The sequence below is a fragment of the Passer domesticus genome, chromosome 2 (genome assembly GCF_036417665.1).
Source record: "Passer domesticus isolate bPasDom1 chromosome 2, bPasDom1.hap1, whole genome shotgun sequence".
Classification (NCBI taxonomy): Eukaryota; Metazoa; Chordata; class Aves; order Passeriformes; family Passeridae; genus Passer; species Passer domesticus.
In genome coordinates this window covers 72,667,574-72,690,914 of record NC_087475.1, presented here as the reverse complement: position 1 = coordinate 72,690,914, position 23,341 = coordinate 72,667,574, and the positions used below count along the sequence as shown (strand labels likewise).

Genomic DNA, 23,341 nt, shown 5'->3' with positions numbered 1-23,341 from the left:
TTGTGTAAACTAAGTGGTCTGTTAAGTGAAAAAAGCTTTAAAGTATACTGGCTGCAGCTCTGATTTCCACTCCAGCAATTCCAGCACAAGGACAGGACATGTGGATGAGTTCTTTATTTTGAAAGCAAGTTCCTTTAGAACAACAGAGTGATTTTTGAAAGGTGTGGATATATATGAATTATGAGATTTCTAAAAAAGTCCCACAAATAAAAAAACATCCCAATGACCCAAAACCTCAGAGAAAAAAAAAAAAAGTAACCTGTGAGTGAACTTAAAGGCTGTTATACTATTTTTTAAAAAAAGTAAGCTGACAATCTGTGTTTCAAAATGAAGACTGTTCCATGGAAGAGATCTATGGCTGAACTATTTTGCTATGTTTTAGTATTAAAAAACAACCCATCTGAAAATTTTCCCACTAGATATCCTGATGAAAACCAGAGTAGTGGCATAGGTCCAAAGGAATTAATGGAGATATATCAATTTGTACCTACTACAGGTTTAACTCTTGATTTGTATTTAAAAGCCTCAGCTCTTAGGAATACAACTAAACACTGATTTTCTCTATGGTGTTACTTAACAATGAATGCTGTAAAATACCTCTAAGCTGAGAAAAAGAACAGAGAACAGGAAGGGGGGAACTGAACACAAGAAGAAAGGTCTAAGTGGCCTCTGCATTTATCATTGGGCAACCTCTTGTAACTGAGAGCTGAACTCTTTTAACTCAGGTATCTCTACAGCTCATGCTGTTGTGGGAAAGGAGCTGTGTGGCACCATCGTGACACCAGTGATGCCTGTGTTGAGCAGATCACCAGCTCAGGAGGAAATGTTTTTCCTGTGGGTAGCCCTTGTTGGTTCTGATGTCTTCTGGGTCAAAGACAGTGAGCTCAGCTCTAATGGAACAGATAGTGGAGTGGCCTGCATATTTTTGCCTAAGAAAAGCAAAAAAAATATTTTAAAAGTATGGGCCAAATAAGCTAATATCAGCCCACATCAGATTTCTAATAAATTCTAGCAATTTCAGAGATAAATATAACATTAATTGGAGCACTACCAGCTAAAGTAAACCCAGTTCTTAGTGGGGGAAAGACCTACATAGTCTTTCCTACATAGAGTTTCATACTCTCCTATGCTTTAAAGGTAACTGTGAGACCCCTGTGGAAATAACCTCGGACTGGGAGCTGGATGGGCTGAAGGAAAATAAAGTCCCACTTCCCAACAACGTTTTCAAAGATCAAAGTAGCACTTTATCTTATGCATCTGTGACCATGTCATGACCATGAACTGGTCTAATAGGAAAAATGCTTCAAATGTTAGTAACTGAAATACTTTAAAAATGCAGAAATGGCTTAATTTCTGTATTGTGCATAAAATATTATGATGAGTTTCAAGAAGCTGACCCTGGATCTGGTATTAATCCAATAGGAACTTATTTTTGTCCCAAGTATGAAAAGGAAGAAATGATCAAATAACTGTTCAAGTTAGCTCAATACAGCCACACTTCCATTTACTAGCAGTTCAATGGTATTATGCTCATCTTTGTACATTCTTAATGTTGGCTGTTGATTTCTTTTGCTTCCTATTTTGTTGAGCTCTGTAAGGTCATCCAGAATAATTCACATGAATCTAAAATATGGCATGATATTTATTTACTGTCAGTTATTTCTTTGCCAAAATAGAAAATGGCTGTAGACTTAAAATAGGTCCTTGCATTATTCCCTATGCTCTATTCAAACTCAAGAAGCTGGAGCCATTAATAGAGACAAATTAAAATGCACGTGGCTGAAAAAAATTAACACATACAACAGAAGTTGAGAGATACTCAGAGCCTGTAGTTTTAATGAGAAAACAAACCAATAAATCATATCAAATGATTCATATAAACATGTAATAAGAGCATCTATTTACTTGTCCAAACCTTGAGAAAAGTAATTTGTTAGTTTGAGCAGTGCAGTCATTGCTGAGTGCTTTTCTCTGCCTTCAGATTTTGATGTACGAACCAGATTCACTGGAAATGAATTGGATGTTGTAAACTTTTCTTTTGGATTTTGATGTTCTTTGGTCTCCCAGACTGCTTGCAAGGATATTACGATCATTAAATATGGCTATTTCTTTAGACATTTAAGAGAAACTCAGTTCACCTGGTACTCCTGGTTGTTGGAAAGGAACTCTTTGCCCTCCAGCCGTCAGTTCTCACACAGTGATTGCCTGCTTTGCCACAGCTAAAGCCTGGTGCAAGCCCCACTTCTGAGCACAGGTGTTGCCTGTAACATGCAGACGTAGTAAACATGTCCTCTGTCTCCCATCTGACTTCAGTCCTGATGTACCACTGGAGCTTTGACAGGAGTAATGAACTCCTGCTCCACCATAACAACAGACAAGGGAGAAAAACAAGGGTGCAGGGCTGCTTTATTTAGGCACATATTTTAGCCAGAACTTTGTGTGCGGTGAAAGGACTGAGGGAAAAATCTCTTTGCTTCATCCCTTAGTGGCAGAGAGAACCACAGCTATAGAGAGAATTTCCTATAAATTCACCACTTCAAAATTGCTTAGGGATATTTTGGGAGTCACTGTAAACAGATATACTGCAGAAATCAAACAGATTTTAGAAATGAAATAATATTTGTTTAGAAAAGGACACCTGCCCTGTAGAAAAGAATGCTGAATATTTCTTAGAGGGTCTTAGAGGCTGTCTTCTCTTTCTCTTCCTTAGGAACCTCTGCTGCTAAAAATTGCCTTTCATAGGTAGCAAGTGTTAAACAAGATGTAACACCTCTGTGTTTTTGGTCTCTGGCAGTTACTGCATTGGACTTGATGAGGCTGACTGAATTCCCACAAAGCACTTCTGCCTGACCATACTGTGTTTTCCACCAGCAGGGCCACACTTGTTGCTGAAGTGGCTGTAGGATGCTACCTATGACAATGAATCCCACAACCTATATGGTTGAGAGGAAGGGATGGTTTAAGGATGCAGGCAGGGTTCATGCTGATGGATGAGACACAGGACACCAGACTACTAGCAAAGGTGAGCTGAGAATTTGATTTTGTTATCAGGCACACTGTTGCTGTGATCTTCAAAGCTGTGGTCTCCTTTAGAGTGAAGACAGAGATGCCTTTTCATTACAGATAGAGAAGGCATATATTAGTTTCAGAAACTGCAAGTCAGGGTTGTTTGCTAGCTGGAATTGTCTCTTAAATGCCTTTGGTAATTGTGGTACTGATGATACTTCATGAAAGATGAATTATATATGTCTTTAAAGTGTCAATTTTATCATGTCCATTAACATAGAAAGACTTGTATTGCTTGAGGATATGAACAGCATCTTACCTCCACAGAAGAAATTACTGGGATCCTCTGAATTGTCCTGTTCTGAAGAATACATGAAGGACTGTGGGACAGGAGGAAGTGCAGCTGGCTCTGTTGAACTACTCCTACATATTTTTTTTTTAAACTTGCCTATTTTTGTTGGATTTTATTCTTGACAATATCCCTGAAGTATTTATGACCAAAATTCTTTGCACATGATTACTAACTCTTGAAAAGAGTTTTTTTTCTCAAGAGATCTTTAGATGGCTGGCATGGTTGACCACAAAGGAAAGGCAAAAATTTCATTCAGAAATCAAAGAAGAAAGACATGAAAGAGAAAGCTAAAAGGAAAGGGAAAAGGGAGTTTGAATATGCCTTACATAGGCCTATTGAGTTCACATTTTATTTGTGCTGGGTAACATGAGGAACAGTACTGAACACTGCAGTGAAGCTCCAGGGAGTTTTTTAATTCTTTCCCTGCATCCCAGAATTGATTGTTTTCTGAAAACAGGTACCTCAGGACTCTCTGAGTAGCTTCTAGCTTTTTACCATGTCTTTTTTTGTTTTCACACTGGTGACTCTCTTATTCCCAGACCCAGAAAAGCCATATGACTCTCATTCCCTAATGCATGAGCTGACAACTAAAGCTGCCCCAAATTTAAACCTGCATGAATAGCAGGAGCTGATTCTGTCTCCTGCCATGTACTGCTGTGTATGAACTGATTTTGCTGGATGGACACAATTTTATGAAATCTTAAAATTTAGAGGCTGAAGGAATAAGAGGCTCGGTCCTGGAGCCCCTTTTTTTAGTCTGTGGTTTCACTGCTCAACCTCCCAACTTCTCCTGAACTAATTTCTTCCATAAATGTACATCAGTCAAGGCCTATTGATTGGCCTCACTGCTTTTCTATTTAAAATGAAATATTGACTTTTCACAGTAAAATGATACTTTCTTCTCCCCTTTCATACTTAAACCAAAAAGGCATGGATGTCTTGCATTAAGCTTTTGGAGGTTAGGGTTAGAGAAGGGCAGTCACTCTCCAGATCTTGTTGTATCATGTTATTTTGAATGAAAGCACAAAGAGAATTAGGCCACTGCAGTATGTCTCTCTGAGATGGAATGAGAAGAGGCTCCATAACTGCACTTCTGAATGGCTGATGCAGAGTGAGGCAAAAAAGGATGGACTCGATGGCAGTCATTAGACTTGTTCTCTTTCTTTACCTGCACTCTGACACTGCACAAGGTTAAAGAGAAAATCTGTTAAATCACTCTATGATTACTTGAGGTAACTGTGTAGTAGAAATTGCCCTGAAATGCATCTGTCAGAGACTCTCTGGATGTGACTGTGAATGGCCAGAGCCATTTACATACTGGTGGGGTGTTGAGGAACACTGGGCACTGCTTGCAAAAGATGCAGAATCAGGTTCTAATTTCATTTGAATCCAAGTAACTCCATTGAATTTGTGTAGTTTATATTTGGTTTACACCACTTGAAGATCTAAGAAGAGGTGTGCAAGGCTGCTTATTTCTATAATATAAATTCAACAAATTCAAACTCATCTGGAATAGTCAGTGTCTATGGTCAGCTATTCAATTTGCATTGTCAGAGATTTTTAACCTTTTTACTGGAAGAGTAACCCCCAAAACCTTTGTGTTAGCTGGAAACTGTAACATTAAACCCTGGATCAATACCCAAGACTTATGTTAGTTCTGCACAAATCTTTATAGTGGTCCCTAGTGAGTTTAACTAGTTAGCAAATGCTGAAGTCTATCTAGTGACTCTCTGGGCATGTACATGACTTCTGCCTGGCAGATGGACTCTATGGAATTGAAGCAGAAGGAGAATTAAAAAAAGGCAGCTGGGCATTAACTGGGAGGCAGTATGACATGGACTCAGCTGGTCAACAGCACAGAAGTTCTAGCCTAAACTTACTGTTTACTATTTTTTTATCTTTTCCAGATTAAAGACAGGGTAGAAAATGAGTAAGCCCCCTTAATGATAGGATATATGCAGAACAAATAATGTTTCCCAAACAGTCTTCATGTGCCTCTATTTATAGTGAACTGAGGATCTAGAAAACCATGGAGTAAATCTGTTTTTCTGAGGGCTCTTGCTGTGCTCTACAGTACAACATGATTTGTACAATAAAAACCAAACATAAGGTGGTACTGTCCTGGCAGAGCAGACCTGCTGTGTCTGCATGTCCTATCTTTTCTGTTGCAGATCTAATGGTCATTTTACTCTCTGATATAAGCTAAGATCACTACTGTTGTGGCTTTCATGTTATTAACAACTAGCAAAACACATAAGAAAATTAATTTATGTTCAGTTTATGCATATAACTGAGTTATATGCAAGAAAAAATTTACCAGTAATGCATAAAATATGATGAGAGTAATTTATAAAATTAATTACTGGATTTTGTTATTTTATGAAATGATGATTTGAACTTGCAGGCTAAATTTTGTCCTCAATTCTCACGGAATTAAATTTTTTCCAATTTAGGCTGGTGTAACTGAGCAGAATTTGCTCAGTATGTTTAAAATAGAGACAGAAATTACTCATAACCAAGGCACTTCTTCACTACTATTCACACTTGTTCCCTTAGTCTCACTCCCTGGGAAAGTACCACTCCTTAACACTGTTGTTGCTGTTGTTTTTTTTTTCTATGACAGCAAATAAACAAATTAACATAAATATTATTTGGTAGGTTGTTGTATTTAAAGGTGTTGATACCATGGAGAGAAAAAACATTAATGATGAATGCTACATGAAGATTCACCTCCTGCAGACTTTGTGTCTCTGTGATTTAAGCAACCATTCTAAATTATTCTCAAGGTTTCCAGACCAATTTTGTTCAACCTTTCGTTAAAGATCACTTCTAGCAGGCAACCAGTTTTATTAATCGCTTGGGTGGTCATATAAGCCAGTGTGATCTCTACACATATGTCTTGTAATAACTCTACAGTGACCATAAAACTGCTGCATGTTTTATTATATGGTGACATATAGGCAGGAGAGAAGACGTTATAGCTGTAGATGAAGCATATTTCTTGTAGCCTGGAGTAGTGAATGAAACTGATACTCAGAATTTAGAAAGAAAACCCCATCACTAGAGACGAAATTACAGTGTGCTGCTGCTTTTCCTTCCCACCAGTGTTTCTGCAGGGAGATCTGCAGTGCAGCCTGCAATTCCAGTCCACAAGGGCTAAAAATAGGTGCCCAGTGCTTGCTAGTTGCAGCACTTCACATCACACAAGCATGAGAGTCCTGGGGGCTGTGGTGAGGCCCCCCATGATCAGCAATCTGCACTAAGAGGCTGCCACTCTTGCAGGAAAAAATATCTTGTTTGTGAATTTCTGGAGCAAGGATGATCCTCTGGGCACCCCTTTGCCTTTCTGTTGTCCCCAGAGAGGATGGGGACCTGGGGGGCATCCAGGGTGGGCACAGGGCTATTGGGGTGTTCTGTTTGTTTGTACCTCCCTCAAGCAGTGCCTGCTTTGGTGCTGGTACTGCTGCCTAGGGAGCAAATTGTTGGGTGCATTCAGTGCAGCTGGCCCTCGCCTGATGTCAACCCGCGTGTACTGGCTATAGATGGGTGAAGTAAAAACAGCCCCTGCTTTCCTGTTTACGCACTCAGGCTTCCTCTGAGAAGTTCTTGAGTAAAAACAGCTGGGCTTGACAAAATAGCCTTTCTATTTATTGCATTGGGAGCAGGCATAGTGATGGTGGAAAGGGGCTGGGTTGACCTGAATGGCCTGCTCGCGGCTGTGGGTGGGGTGACACCGGGTGGCTTCACAGAAGGGGGCTGCTTGTGGCCTGGTTGCTGTGCTGGGCCCTGGGTCCAGGGGCAGCCCATGCTTACCACACTCCACCACACTTAGAATCCCTTTTGTGAGAGACCAGGAAAGAGAAAAAGTTCATTTTAGTGGCTTTGTGGCATCCCAGGCTCCTTCCTTCTACCCTGATGAATTCTTTCTTCCAGTCCTTCCCAATTAGGTTGTTAAAACTGGATTTTGGGCATTTTCCAAGACTAGTAAAGGAGATGTATTTTCAAATATGACTAGAGAAGCATTTCTATAGATAGGAAGATGTCAGATCCTGTGCCTTAATAGTCTTTGGGGTAGTGGCTGTGACAACTGTTGTTCCTTAGTTCACTGTGAGAAACAGGACCTAAATTATTCTTAGAGACATGGACACAGGATAACTGCAGTTGAAAGGGACCTTGGAGGTCATCCAGGCAAAACTTCTGCTCAAGTCAGGGCTAACAAGGATATGAGGAAATGGAATGAAGCTGTGTCAAAGGAAGTTCACAGTTTGAATATTAGGAAAAGGTTCTTCACACAGAGGGTGGTCAGGCACTGGAACAAGCTCCCTGGGGAAGCAGTCACAGTACCAAGACTATCAGAATACAAAGAATGTCTGGACCGTGCTCTTATCCAGTTGGTTTACTTTTAGTTATATACTTTTAGGTAGTTCTGAGAGAAAGAGGGATTTGGACTGATTCTTATGGGTCCCTTCCTACTTGAGGTGTTCTATGATTCAATGATTCTAACTTTCAGCTAGGTCTGACTGCTGGATGTATTTTAAATACATCCTTTTTCAAAGGATGGAGATGCCACCAGCATCTCTGAGCCCCGTCCCAGTTCTGCACCACCCTCACCAGACCTGGTTAGATTTTCTCCTGTTACAGCCTTTTACTACTGCTTCTTGTCCCTTCCCGTGTTTCCTCTGTAAGTCTCCTCTACAACCTCCCACTATGTAGTTCAAGACAACAATTAGATCCCTCCTTAGTCTTGTCCACATTGAAAGACTCACCTTATCACATATCAGTTGCACCAGTCCCCACACCTCTGCTGGAGATATTCCTAGCTGCACTAAATCTCTCTCATAAATGGACTCAGTTAAATTACCCAGTTAATTTGGCTCAGTACTCCAGACAGAGATACTAAAGTACCAAATAGATTTGGCAAACTCTTCCTTTCGTATTCTTGTGACCACCTTGCTAATGCAGCAAATGCATGGTGAGTCTCTGAAAGATGCACTGATTGTTCATATTTAACTTGTTGTCCAGCCCAGCACCTCCTTGCAGAGCTGCAGTCCTCAGTCCACTCTCCTGCATCAGGTCGGTGTCAGCTCTAGCACTTAAGGAATCCATCAGCTATTCCTTAGAGCTATCCACATTCCCTAAAAAACAATGTCTCTAATTTTTAGGTGTTTGGCAAGATACAGCTACATATAGGAGACAGATAGCTTTCCATTTCTTTATTTACCAGAGACAGGATAGTATCCTAGCAGTGGAAAAAATTGAAAATAATAATATAGGGCAAAATTAGTAAGTATATCTGAAAATCAGAATACAGTTGTAATTCTGGACATCCCAAGTGAAGTGTCTAACTATTAAAGCACTTAAATATGTTTTCAAGTGTAAGAGTTTGTATAGTGTAGCTCACTTAAAATTAAAGATTTTGAAAGCATTTTGATGGGCTTTAAACTAAAAATGTGTGTCTAATTTTATAAATCAGAGTCTCACCAATGAGACAGCCCAAAACCCCAAACTCTACCATTTGAACAGGAACAATACCATTTAAAGAGGCTAGTAATAGGTCAGTGTTAGTGTGTATAAGCCAAGCAGCAAAGGGCAAAAACATACTCACTCATTCGCTGTAAGTTAGATGATCTGTTCAAGGAAACAAGCTTTTTGGTATATCTGGATTGAGAAAAAGAGGGAAAAAATGTTCTGTCTTCTTCTGCCTCTTCTGTCTTAGGTTAAATTGTGAAAAATTTTCTGCAGTGCTGCCAGTTTTGACAACTTAATTTCAAATGTGTGTAAGGTGGCACCAGACATGGTGTCCCTACATGATCAGACAGCCATTCAATGAGCCAAAACTAATTGTGCAGTTGAATCAAATCAATGAAGGACTGAGAAATGTTTTTATATTAAAAAAAAATCTTTTTAAATTTAATCTCATTGCTGGATTTCATTGTTCATTTGCTGTTGTTCCAGGCATAAGCCATTTGGCTTACACACATGTCTGGCCCACATTCCTGCAAGAGATCTGCATTTACTACGGTGAGAGAGTCCATCAAAGAAAAAGAGAGATGTGAAGAGAAGATTCTTGGAAATTTGATGACTGGAAAAATGATAGTTCTTGCCAAGGATTTTTCTGAAGACTGGAAAAAACAACAGGACTGGGGACCAGCTATCTGTGGGGTAAGGGAACTTTTAGCGTTGACGTCTTCCATTCCTCAGAAAGACACAAATTCCAACCCATTAATCTCTGGTGGGGTCAGCAAGGTCTCTTGCTGTTCATAGTGCATCGGCAGTCAAAAATATTCTCAAAACATTTCAATAGGATTTGAGAGCTCTATCCAAAACATTTTTAAAATGTCATCTGACAAATAGTATTTTTAGCACAGCCTGATATTTATTAAAAGCTTAAGAAGCTGAACAAGGTATCATGAGTTAAGAGTTTACAAAAAGCTGAAAATCTTTCTAGTTGTAACAAATGAAGCCACTGACATTGCTACTAAATCTTACAGGGTATTTATTAGTGAAAATGATAATAACTTTATAAATCTAGACAGTGTGTGACAACAGACACTGATTTAAGGAAAAAATTACTTTGAACTATGGTAAGAAGAGGTTTCTCAAGACCTTAGCCTCCTTGTTTTATGTATAAAATTCCACCTCTCTGCTGGTAAAGAACAGCCCTTGTCTGACTGTCAAAAAAAAAAAAAAAAAAAAAGAAAGAAAAGACAGAGACCTTTCTCAGATGATTGAGCCCTACAATGGCAAAGATGGAGGATTTCTCTTCTATGCCTGAGAGGAGGAACTATAAGGAACACTGCTGGACTCATGTTCAAATTAGTCTATCTGAAATCATCAATAACATGGACTACTAGACTACGTAACCATCTAAGTTGCCCCTTAGACTATTGAACTTTCAGAAAAGTTTTTAAGTTTCTCCCAGTAGTTGCAAGGTTTGGGTACTTTAAGTGAGGTTTTCATGCATTCACAGCATTCCTGGTCTTTTAGGAGCGGCAGTAGTTTCTGATGAAAGTGTGCCCACTGGTAGAACTGGGCCTTGTGAGCCTGAAGGTTCATCACCAAGGTGCTCTCTGTCATTAATACCACAGTGCAGGTGATAATTAGTTTTGCCCATAGGTTCTGTCAGTTTAGCAAATGTTTATTCACACAGAAGCCTGTTTAACTGGCAGAGAACTCCAAATTCAGATGAATCTCAATTTTCTATTATTTTTAGCAAGTTTTGAGTAATTGTTTTTTGAGAACCACAATTATTCCTTTAAAAAGTCCTGTAGAGCTCCAACAGAACACAAGATATACTAAGACAGGAGGACAGAAGGTGCCTGATAATCTTTTCCTGTAATTTTCTTGATCCTCCAGTGCCTTGTACTGCTGAGGAAATGAGACAGTAAGCCAAAACCATCTCCCCAGGGAGTTGCCAAAAAGATGCTTTGTCCCTGAATTGTGAAGATGATTTTTTATTTCTTGCTCCTGTTTAAAAAATGATGCACAGGCTTGTTGGGCCTTCTCTATTTGGTGCAATGATCACAACATGAACAAGTCAGACATGCACAATAAGGGAGAGACAACAATGTGTGATTACTCTTTGCACCACTGCAGGAATAGTTTTAGCCTGTCAATGCTTGTCTTGCAGGGTTTGGGTGGACTCTGCAGTGCATAAAGCAGTGATGAACATCAGAAGACTAAGTCACAGATTCACACATTCATGGAATGGTTGGTGGGTGGGATCTCTGGAGATCACCTAGTCTAACTCCTCTGCTCAGAACAGGGTCACAAGAGTCTGTTCAAGACTGTGTCCACCTGGGTTTTGAATATTTCCAAGTATGGAGTCTCTATAGCCTTTTTGGGAAACAAGTCTGGACACTGGATACTGCTGACAAGAGCCTGTGTCCATCTTCTTCAGTTCCCCTCCCACTGATAAGCTCCATCAAGCTTTTTCTTGCCTAGGCTAAACAGTCTCAGCTCTACCATCCTCTCCTTGTATGACAGATGCTCCTGTGCATTAATCATCTCTGTGGTCCTTCCCTGGAGTCACTCCAGTATCTAAGGGACTCCTTTGTGCTGGGAGCCCAGGCTTGGATCCAACATTCCTGCTGAGTCTCACCCATGCTGAGAGAAGGGAAAGGGTGACCTCCCTCAGACTGCTGACAACATTTTCCTAATGCAAAGCAAGATGCTGCTGGCTTCAAGGACACACTGCTGGCCCATGTTCAACTCGGTGCCACCAGGGTGCCTAGATCTTTTTCTACAAAGCTGCTTTCCAGATGGTCAGACCCCACTTGTACTAGGGCCAGGACTTGGGATTTCTCTTTGTTGAACTTCATGAGACTCCTGTTGGTGCATTTCTCCACCCTGCAAGATCCTTCTAAATGGCAGCATGTCATGCTCCTCTGGTGCATCAGCCACTCCTCTCAGTTTAGTATTATCTGAAAACGTACAGAAAGTGTATTGTGTCCCATGATCCAGGTCATAAATGAAGACACTAAACCCTATGGGCCTCAGTACCAACCCCTGAGGTGCTCCACTGGTGACTAGCCTCCATCTGAACTTCATGCCACTGATTACAAACATTTGAGCATGGCAGTTCAGACAGTTTTCCACCCATCTCACTATCCACTCATCTAGCCAATATTTCACTTTTATATAAGACATTGTTGAAACACTTGGTAAAATGAAGATTAAAAATCTTCACTGCTTTCCCCTGATCCATCAAGCCAGACGTTTCATAATATAAGGTTGGTCAGGCATGTTTTCTCCATTGTAAATCCATGCTGACTACTTCTAGTTACCATTTTGTCCTTCATGTTTGTAAACGGCTTCCAGAAGGATTTGATCCCTCACCTTCCCAGGGACTGAGATGAGGCTGGCTGGGCTATGGTATAACAGATCTCCTTGCCCTTCTTGAAGATAGGAGTGACATGAGCTGTCTTCGGTTGTCAGGATTTTTTGCTACTTATCATGAGGTTTCAAAGACAATTGTGATTGACCTTTTAGTGACATTGGCCAGGTGTTTCTGCAAGTGTGTGCTTATTTTCTCAAGTTTCATGCTCTTGTTTATATTTACTAATCTGATTCTTCACTACTGTGGATAAGTCTTCCTTGCCCCAGATTGTCCTTCTGGTCTCATGGCCTGGAATTGCTGAAGGCTGTTCTGATTGGTAAAGATCAAGTTGGAGAAATCATTGAGAACTTCCAGGTCCTTTGTCTCCAGGTCTCCTGCCTCCTTCAGCAGCAGGACCATATTTTTCCTAGTTTTCCTTTAGCTGCTCATATACCTGTATAAGCCCTTTCAGTCACAATTTATGTCTCTCCTGAAGTTCAACTTCTCATTTTCTTTGGCTCTCAAAACCCTGTTCCTGTACATGTGGACAGTGTCTCTGTAATCTTGAGTCACCTGCCACTGCTTCCATCTCGTGTACGCTTATGCACAGTGACAATTCATGTCTCCACCCCTCCTTTCTCCATCCCTGCTGCTTGGCAGGCAGACAGCTAGGCCGCTGCCAGAATTGCTCAAAGATGTAAATGGTTTGGCTGTCGTATAAGGCACTTATCTTTAGGTGACTACCCCACACTGCAGCAGCAGAAGTTGCAGCCAGCAATTGAGTTTTGAGGTCTTGACTTAAATGCCTGCAGTTCCCATCAGTGACTAAGCACTGGATTTTGTTTTCATTAGCTCAAAGTCAGAATCTCAATTACTGTGCAAAGTGCTGTGCTCTTTTCCCCTGCTGATGGCTTGATATCCAGATTTAAGCCCCAAACATATTTTCAGAACTTGGCAGGTGTAATGAAGCAGTGGAGACAGCTTTAGCTGTGGCAAAAATATTGAACAAAACTGTCATGTGGAGGACAGGAAGCACATGAATATTTCAAAGGCAATACTAATGCTGTTGCTGGTCACTGTCTTTTGATACATCTTTGTTAAACTTTGAATAGCTGTGATTTTGCTGGCAGTGAAGCCTTGTCTTAATAAAGCAAGAGGAACATATGCTACATTGGCACAGTTCATGTGTCGGGGAGTCTCAGCTTTTCCTTCCATGGGTTTCTTTCAGAAGTTAATTGTCAGAACAGCAGTTATGACATTATCCCTCTATTACTGTGCTTCTTGTTTTCCTTACTACAAGGCCATTTTTGTGAGTATTTCCTTAGTGCCATGCAACACCTAACCCATTTGACTCCAAAGAAGCAAACATAACAATTGACTTGTTAATACTTTCTATCATATCACTCTGTGAAAAAATGCCATTTAAATGCAGGTTAAGAGGCCTCAAATACCAAAGGGGTCAATCAGATATGGGCAAGTCAGTATTGAGAAAAGAAGGAGAATCACGGAACCACGGAATCACAGTATAATTTGGGTTGGAAGAGACCCTTCAAACTCAACTAGTCCAGCTCCCTTGCAATGAGCAAGGACACCTCCAACTAGATTAGGTATGATAAGCAGGACAGTCAAGACACAGACTTCATTTTCATGTCTGTATCTAATGACTTGCCTGAGCACTGTGAAAACCTTGGCGGCTGTAGGTAGGGACAGAAGAGGTGACCATCAGGCGTTCCCCATATTTTTGACCATCTGGTTGCTGGAGTGCCTTCTGGGCCAGCAAGATCTGCAGCTCCTGCTGCCACTTCAATTGCTGCCATCTAGTGTCACCTTGTGGGAGGACAAACAGCAAAGGTTGTGTCTGTTCTCATTGTGGCGAGATCAGGGAAGATGCTCTTCTTTTGCCTTCAGAATCAAGTTGACTAGCAAGTGTGATTTCAGCCATGGGACAAGCTAGCTTCACACAGCTTTTTTCTCTATTTCATCTGCTAGCTCGAGGCTAGAGCAGTTATCCAGCAGCCTTGAGCTATAGACATTCTTTTCTGCTAAAGGGATTTGAGCCCACATCACCTACTTCCCATGTCCTCAATAGTAGCATAAGCACTTTCTTCCTCTAACCTATTTGTTGTCCTGCCATATGTGATCACCCACTTGCCACTTCTAGAGATGCCGCCACAGTGGCTTGGATTTGCTGTCTTGGTTCTGTGTTGTGCTAGTAATTTGGATCATAACTAAAGTGAGTCTTTTTACAAGTTTCCTGAGGCAGGCAGGATTTCTGGTGTCCTCTCTCTCCTGCAGCACCCCAGGGACAGAATCAATATACTTCTTGGAGTATTGATAGGGCAATTAATTTGCCCAGTCTGGGTATGTAGTTACCAGCAACATGCAGGAATATATTATAATGAAAGGTTATCAGAAACAGCCAGGTGAGATTCTATGTGTGATGTAATTATCTTAAGAAACAGTCTACTCATTTGATAGTATTTTTTTTCCATTAGAATGTGATTTCCAAAGCTTAATTTTTCCTGACCACAGTATCCGAACTGATGAAGAACACCCACTTTCAGGGAAAATTTGAAGGGATTTTGCTAATGGATACAGCGAGGTTTGAGGGTAGAGTCATAGGTCCTCAGTCTTTGACTGGAATTTTTTAGGAACAGGGATCCTGTGTGTGCAGTAAATACATCTATATGTGTATTGTCTAGGGTATTAGCAGAACTATTCAAGTGCAAGTAAATAAGGGAATGTTATGTTGAAAATCTCAGTTATTTCTAATTGATGAAAATACCCTGGTGTTTATACAAACCTACACAGTGACTCACAATGAAATGAAGTCAGCAAAATACCAGACGTTTTTACATCCAAAACAGAGACAAGTGCCATATGTTCATAAAATACTTTTCTCCTTAGTAAATGTTTATGAAGAAAATGAATGGATAATTTCCAAAAAGAGAGACTTGTGTAATACTATTTTCAGATAACAGAAGTATTTTTCATTTAAGATTTTTCCTTTTCATTTGCTTATTTTCATTGCAAATCAGATAACACAGAGGTATCTACTATAACACTTGTAGATATTACTTTATTGTGATCTCTGACTACCAATGCAGCAAAAAATACAAGAAAACATTTTTCCCTGCAGACCAGAAACCCCTGACTGTTACTGACTGATCGCCCTGTGCCTACAGTCAGACAGAATTGTACCTAGTAGGTGTTGAGTCTGGAGGAACCTGATGTCAGTGGAAGACACTTTTCATCTCAGAGCTTAGTCTTGGGAGACACAAAGTTCAATAGCAACTGAGCCCTCTAAGGACATGGTAAGAGTTACTGCTTCTCCCTCAGGTATGGGGAATTGGGTAAAAGCAAATTTTGTTTTAGTCCTAACCTGATACCAAATATTCTCTTATTGAGCTTTCTGCATTAATCAGAGTTATATATTTTCTTCAGTTTCTTATGGATCTTTTAGTGAGGAGGACACTAAGCTGCTGATCAGTGTTGAGAGTATCAGCAGATAGACCCAAGCAGATTCTACAGGTAAGTAACAAGTGCTTGCTTTCTTTTACAATATAAAGACAAGGAATCATTACATGAAACTAGTAGGGGCAGTTTCAGAGCAAACAAAAGGACAAGGTTTCATTGAGAAAGAGAGTTAAGCTGTGGAATGCCATGATAAAAAATACCATGGCTGTTAAAGGTTTACATGGGTTCAAAGACGACTGAGCACATGCATTGGAGTAAAAGGTCTACCAGGAACTGTTAAAGGGATAGACACATTCCCAGCCAAGGATTTTCAAGTGTATGCCTTCTTTTCATACTCTTCCCCTTACATCAGTTCCTGGAGCTGAGCAACAGGCTGGATTGACCTGTGGTGTGAATCTGTCTATCTATTCTTAGTGCAGCTACATGTTTGAACTTTGTGTTCCTGCCTATAAAGATGGCAAAAAGCAGCTCTCACATTCAATTCTCAGCAAACCTCAGTAGCCTGTAGTGGATTCCAGGAGAGTTGCAGAATATAAAACAATATAAAGAATACTGTATAGTGTGCAATATGAGTGCATTATGACAGCCATCCTGGGAAATAAAAGAATGAGGACAAGTAGAGTTTTTATTTAATCTATCTGTGAGAAGAATTATTCATTTGACTGAGTTGCAGAATTTCATAATCTGGAATGATACACTGCCTATTTTTGTATGCAAAAAGAAAGTCACAGAAAAAACCCACATAGATGTGTGGATTCACCTGGATCCTTTGCTGGTGTTCAGAAATAATGTAACCTGGTTTCTAGATTCAAGACAAGCTATTGTAGATAATCATTCTATTAACATTTTAATTTTCTTTGAGGGTATACTCAACCAACCACTAAACTTATTTGTTTTCTGTGACTTGACTATATTTTTGACATCTGCAACAGAATGGTTTTCCTGTGTCACTGTTCATTTGGGCCAATATAAAGCATCAGTTATTTTCTAATATTTGAATAACTGTGTGTGAGGGTGAGAGATGGGTTTACCACTCTTTCCTGTTGTACTGCAGAACTTGATATCCTGTGGCCTGTACACAATATCACATCTAATACTCAGAGCTCCTGCTTAGATCATAATGGGGTAGGAAGTGTGCCTTATGGGTTGCCCTATACAAAGAGTCTGATAATTTATCATGGTCTCAGTGGTAGTTCTGGAAACCACAATCCATGTTTTGTTTGCAAACAGGTTTTTCTTAATCAGACATGGAAGTACACAATCTACTTAGAACTTTGTGTCACAAACTTAAGGGACCATGCCTACAATCAGTAGATATTTCAGGGTTTTATTTATTTTGTAAATTTGTAAGCTGAAAGGTGGTTTCCATGTTTGTGAGACACAGGAAAAGACAATGTTTATCAAGTCCCTTTTGTTAACTAGGGCTGATTATAAGGCATTTACAGGCTGACATTCTCTTTACAATCCAATATATTAATACCTTTATATGAATCCAGCATTCAACAACAGAGTGGTGGTACTGGTATTTCCAGGTGTCAAACTTTATATACTGCTCCCCAGTTTTTACTGGTCAAGACCTAGGTCTGTTTTGGAGTAGTTTTTTGAGGCTACTGTTTTAGTTCTTCAAGTGCAGAGATTCCTTAGCTCTTGCAAATTCTCAAAGTTGTTGTGCATCCACTGGGCTGCTGGCAGGACAGCCCCAGCAGGATGCTGGTCCTTGCTGCTGGATGCAGCTCTCCATCCCAGTGACTGCTTCAGATTTCCATTCTATGATGGTCACAATCCCCTTTGCAATCAGCCTGTAGCCTTGTTCAGTGTGCACTGGACTATTTGTCCCTTTTGTTCAGTGTGTACTGGACTATTTGTTCAGGGAGTGAGGGCTATTCCCTCTTCTTGATATTTTCCTTTTGGTCTGTCTTTTCTAATGTATTTGCATAAATCTTTAATTCATGTATTCCCACAATAAAGAGTACCTCAGTTTTGAAAGCTTTGAATTTCACCTTTTTAACTTATGGATGTTTCTTTCAAAGCCAATGAAATGGTTTCTGGTATCCTTTTAGCATGTACACCTTTTCAAACCTTGATTTTAATAAAAGTAATTTTTTATTGCAGTTTTTGCCACTTTTCATGCTGGTAGTTCTGTTGTTATTGTCTTGTATCCATATGGTACATGTTAACCTGGGACTGTATGTGTGTAGAGACCTATAATCTTTTAATCTTTTGCTGTTCTTGTAGGTTGCTCTGAATGCTGAGCATTATCTTAATTTCCTGTATTTGCCACCATGACCGATTCCATACACACTTTTTGTTGTTGTTGTTGTTGTTGTTGTTGTTGTGGGCTGAGTGAGAGAAAGAGCTGCTGTTTCAGCATGCCACAGCACATAAACCACTCTTCAGCAGGTGTGGGGGAACAGAAGGTAGCCCAGGAGTGTTTCCCCAGTGCAGCCAAAAGCAGCCTTCCTTTGCATGCCCCATGGCACAGCTGCTGCTCAGCCTGCGGTGGGCTGGGTATGCTCTCTTGCAGAGCCTCCAGAAAACGGGACCACTCCAAAGCAATTTCTTAAACTATCTACAGACTCATTTGCCTCCTCTCTGGTCAGAACAGGAAGTAATGTCCCACTTCAAAGGCGGCTCCCAACCTGGGCTTCATTTCAAGCACAATGGAAACAAACCAGGCTGAGGAAGAAAAAGCCCGTGCCTTCCCTCAGGTTGCAGCAGCAACCACCACCCACATATAACATGGGAGAGAGAGCTGTTCTATCCCAAGATAACCCCATGGTACCCACAGCATGCACCTACGGCTCCTCCTGCTCCATCTGCACCCACCTAAGTCAATTGGTGAGGACCACATCCAGCTCATTACACACTGGGGTCTCTGGGCCTACCAGGCCCGAGGGCTGGCCTCCCTCCATACATTTGCACTATCTCGATATATATAAAGCTCCTCAGAGTCTTGTGGTCAAAGCAAATGGATGATAAATGAATGGAGAAAAAGAGAAGCTGTTTTCACATGGGTTCTGCAAACGCTGAATTCTCTGTGTACTACCTGACTAGAAAGACCACATGCAACTAAAGGGAATGTGGGAAAGGAGGGCACTCCCCTGACTTAATTTCAAATTTGTATCTGCCTTCCTGCCTATTTTAATGGGAATATGTGGTGCTGTGGGTTGGGAAATAGATATAGCTGGAAGCAACAGATCTGATTCTTTAGTCTCACGGCACAGCAACACTTGAATAAACACGAAATATCTCTGGGAAGAGCCCTCCCGAAGCTACTGCCAAGTGACAGACGGGTGAGTTGAAAGGTTGCACCGAGAGAGTCAAACAGAAGGGCACGTTCATTAATGCAGAATACAAGGAGAGAGCAGGGAAAATCAGTCCTTGAGGAGGCAGAAGGTAGACTTGATACTTTCTCAGCAATGAAGTACTGCCACTGGGAAATATGGTAGCAAGCTAAAAGGATTTTTTGGAGTATTTTTTGTTGCTTTTTCTTTCCCTAGTTAGAGAAATTTCCCTGAAGCTTGGTGGAAGAGGGAATATTCATAGCTTTGGCAGGTCTGTAAATAAGTGTATAATATTGTGATATAACTATATAATGATACAATATTATGATATAATATTATAATGTAATACTTTTCTTGTATGTTGTACTGAGAGGAGGGGAATTTTAAAACTTACTACATCCTTTCTACATGTCTTGTTCTTTCTCTAGGGATGAGGTAGGAGACACCTCATCCAGGTATGTCGTACAGCATCAGGTCTTTTTCGTCACAATTGTGGCTAATTACCATCATTAATTAGTAAAGTAATTTCAAGTCTTAGTCTCACACTAGAAGGAAACTGGAGGGAGGGTATGTAAAATAGCTGAAAGTAAGTCTGGTTATTTTCAGAGAGACCTGGGGTGAAGCCAGATCCTGTGTAGCAGGTAGTGCTCTCGTAACAAGTGAGAGAGCTTTTAAGGCAAGAGCTTGTGAAATAGAATGAGACTTCTTTTCACTTCCACTGTAAATTTTATATACATCTAATCAGTGCCATATTGCAATTCTTTGCTCTGAAAGGCAAGATGTTCTTATGCTGTAGGTCCAAGTCTTGCACAGCAGTTACATGCTTGACAAAATGAAGGTACTGTAAGAGTCTGTGTGTTTTAGAGATCTTGGACTGCTCCAGGTCTTAGAAAGCCCATTATTTTAAATGTAAGCAAACCCAGATGCATGGGCTCTGAAGTTACTTGTTTTCTTTCTGAGCTGAGCACTACATATCTTCCTTTCCTTCACGGTGTACTTCCTCCTGTCACTAGCCCCATCCTCTGATTATCTTCATCTGGGGGCTTCTGAAGGAATCAAGAGGATGCAAGCATGGTTCTGTTCCCATGGTATCTGGTCAGGGTGGTATTTCTCCACTTGATGCTTTGGAGGCTTCTCCATGTTCCAGATGTTCCCTGTGTTTTGAATAGGCTGAAGAGGATCTCATCACAAGTTAACAGATGAATTCCCTGTTGACTCTTACAGGACATATCCACTCTGTCTGGAGAATACAAGAAGCGAAGGCAGAAGCTAGAACCTCCATGGTAAAGAGGTGACTTTACTTCTGTTCAATTAATCTGCACCAATTTGTATAAATCTGTGAATTTATGATGAAGCTCTGATTTTTTTCTTCTGGAGGTTAAGCATTTGATACTTCTGAGGATACTGAATGACCAATATATGCAATTTTCTGACATTTGCTTGCCCTTATGTTTTTCTTCCCAAATATAAATCTACTGTCTTACTAAATATAGATATTCCACTAGAATCTTGTAACAGATATGTGTCTACGTGCTGGAAAACAAGGAAGAAAATTTTTCTCAAAGAGAAGAGGATGAAAAAGACACTCTACTTTTTCAGTAGTTCATGACCATATCCAGAAAGTTTTCTTTAACCCAAAAGGTGCCTATGATTTTACAGTGCATTATGCATCTTCAGAATTACTGAAGGTCATTTTCTAAGACACAACATTGAATAAATAAAGTGGCTCATTGAGGCCGAAGATGGATGTGACCTGCAAGAACTAAAGAATCCCAGTAGACCTCTGCAGATTTTACTGACCTTGCAGGGATATTTTGGAAATAATCTTGCCCATGCTGCTATTTAACATAAAAAAAGATTCATAGCTACAAAATGCTTAGGGAGTTGCACTGAGTCATGTACAGAAGAGAACTCTCAATACAAGATGTCCTAAGCTAAAGTCTTACACAACAGACATGCAAGTGCAAGGGTAGGTTATGAGGCAAGTATTGTTGCTAGCATGAAAACATGGTGTGTTGCAATAGCAGAAACTTCAAAAAAAATTCCATCTACTATCAAAAAATATTTTTTTATGATGCAAACAGCTGATAAATCTTAGACAATGTTAATATAGAACTAAAGATGCGTGTCCAGAAATTAGACACTCTTCCCTGTGCAAATGGATCAGACCCCACAGCATTAGCATGCAGATGAGGCACAATACTGACTTGAGAGAGAATTCCAAATCATGCAAACTTCCAGGTCTTTGCTTATGAATAAAATATGAAAAATTTCTCACCAAGCAAAGATAGCCATTATGTTGAAAATTTTAGCAACAATTGGATTGCTTGCAATCATGGAGAGCATGTAGAGCTAGAAAATATTATATCATTGTACCCATTTGGGACACTCTACTTAGATATACAATATTTAAATACTTCAGGTGTTGAGAACACTGAGAAAACTTACTTTTAGAGGAAAATAATATGAGGCCTTGAAAACTTGAGAATGTCCAGAAAAGACATAATGTTCCCTAGTAGACATGAAAACACCATGCAAAGACACCATGTTCCTAAAATGTTTGTTTAAAGTGTCTCTTAATTTTAAACCCTCCTATCCTAGCAAAGATTTATTTGCACATCTGGAATTAGGTATTTAGGCATTTTCTTAAGAAATATGTAGCTCCTTTTCATCCTCTCTACCAGTCCTATCACGTTTTCCATCCAGATGTATGTAAAGAGCTTGGCTTGGACTTCTGAATTTTTGCCACTGAACATAGAAAACCAGATAAATGCAAAATTCTCTTAGTGTCCTATTACAAAGCACTTATATGTCCATCTTGTGCCAGGACCTCCTCCTTGAAATTCTTCTGGTAAAATACCAGGAGCTTGATCCCCTTTAAGAAGGACTGGCAATTAAAAGGCCTCATTCCACCCCAAATCTTGGTTCTGTAGTAAAGGCAAATATTTTTAGCTCAAGAAAATTGCTTTGCTCACAGTTAGGGAGATGACTGTCTCAGTCACATCAAAATACCAAATACTTTCCTGAACTTTCTGTATTGCCTTGTTAGGTACTTGAGTTCTAGGAGGAGATTGCATAAAAAGCCATAAAAAGTATTTTGCTTGGAGTCCAGGGTGAATCAAACTCCAAAATTACTTGATTTCATGCCCTTTGATTCCACTGAGATAGGTTGTGCTGGCAGGGTAGTAACCTGCTTTGAGACTGTTGGCTGCAGAAGTATCCTTCAGAAGAAGGCTGAATTTCCTTGAGCTCATCCTACTTTGTAACTGCAGAGGAACATGTGGGTATGAGTTTTAATGGCAGATTGTAGCTCTAAGCACACTAAGCATAGCTTTAGGTAAAAACTAAGTCTTCAAGGGATATTCTGCAAACATGGAAAGAAAACAAATTTTACTTCATTTCTCTTTTTCTTCCAGGACATGCCTTGCTCACAAAGGAATATTGAGAAGAAAGGAATGGTTTGGCAGAGCAACCACTTCTGCAATACCTAGATCAAAATTCTGGCATGGTGTTTGAACAGAAGTCTCTTGTGTTAATATACATTGTATGCTGCCTGACATATTGTATGCTGCTCCTCTTGGGCGAAATATTCACAAAAAGCAAAGGCCACATTTGCTTGACAAAACTTCTGTGAAGCAGCCCATCTTAAGCAAACAACCTTGTAAGGCCTGATCAAAAGCCAGCAGAGGTCTGATGGGTTTTAGCCCCTTGCAGAGACCTTGCTGCCATGCCCAGCTCTGTGCTGGAAGGGTGCAGTTCCCTGCTCAGGTGTGCACCTGCTGATCCTGGCCAGCTGTTACAGGCAGAAATCCACTTACTTGTGTTTACTGTCTTGCTGTGGGACAAGCTCTAACAAGCCTTCAACACTAACTGGCTTTTCATGGCCATAGTTCAAACATACAAAATGAAGCATACCCCATGTATTCAGGCTCTTTCTACTCTTTAATCAACATCTTTCTTTGCTCTCCTGTCTAATTTCACCCTTTTAAATTTACTGTGTAAAACAATTACACATTTTTGCTTTCTCTAGTGTGCAGACATACATTTCCTCTAATTACAGCCCCCCAATATCCTAAGAAAGATTCTATGTAATTTTTTCAATGACTGTAACCATTCTTTAGCTTGTGACCCTACATGTGGACTATTCCTAATATTAGGGGTCTAGTCTTCTTTACAGTGTGACCACTTTGCTAGTAAAAAGGGGTTTAGAAGAAAGAGAAATTATACCCTGATGAAGAATTGCCAATTCTCACACTATTATTATGAGTCTCACAGTATTTTGCTTGAAGTCTTAACTCCTCAAGGCAGGTGCTTTAGTGAAGGTTTCAGTTTTCTTCCTTTTCCCCTCTTTTCCTTTCCTTTTTTTTTCTTTAATTTCAAGGGAATATTTCTAGCTCTTAAATT

General features: G+C 40.1%; 1 long non-coding RNA gene across 2 annotated transcripts in view; it reads left to right on the top strand.

Annotated features, from left to right (window-relative positions):
- LOC135294233 (uncharacterized) overlaps positions 1 to 22,598 on the top strand; it is a 65,022-nt gene extending 42,424 nt beyond the window's left edge. The window contains exons 5-8 of one of the 2 annotated variants that reach the window (XR_010356381.1): positions 9,314 to 9,520; positions 15,316 to 15,490; positions 20,162 to 20,228; positions 22,354 to 22,598. This is a non-coding gene — a long non-coding RNA (uncharacterized LOC135294233). Of the gene's footprint in view, positions 1 to 9,313; positions 9,521 to 15,315; positions 15,491 to 18,121; positions 18,947 to 20,161; positions 20,229 to 22,353 lie in introns of those variants that run through there. The other variant, XR_010356380.1, reaches the window with a different exon arrangement.
- The last annotated feature ends 743 nt before the right edge of the window (positions 22,599 to 23,341 follow it).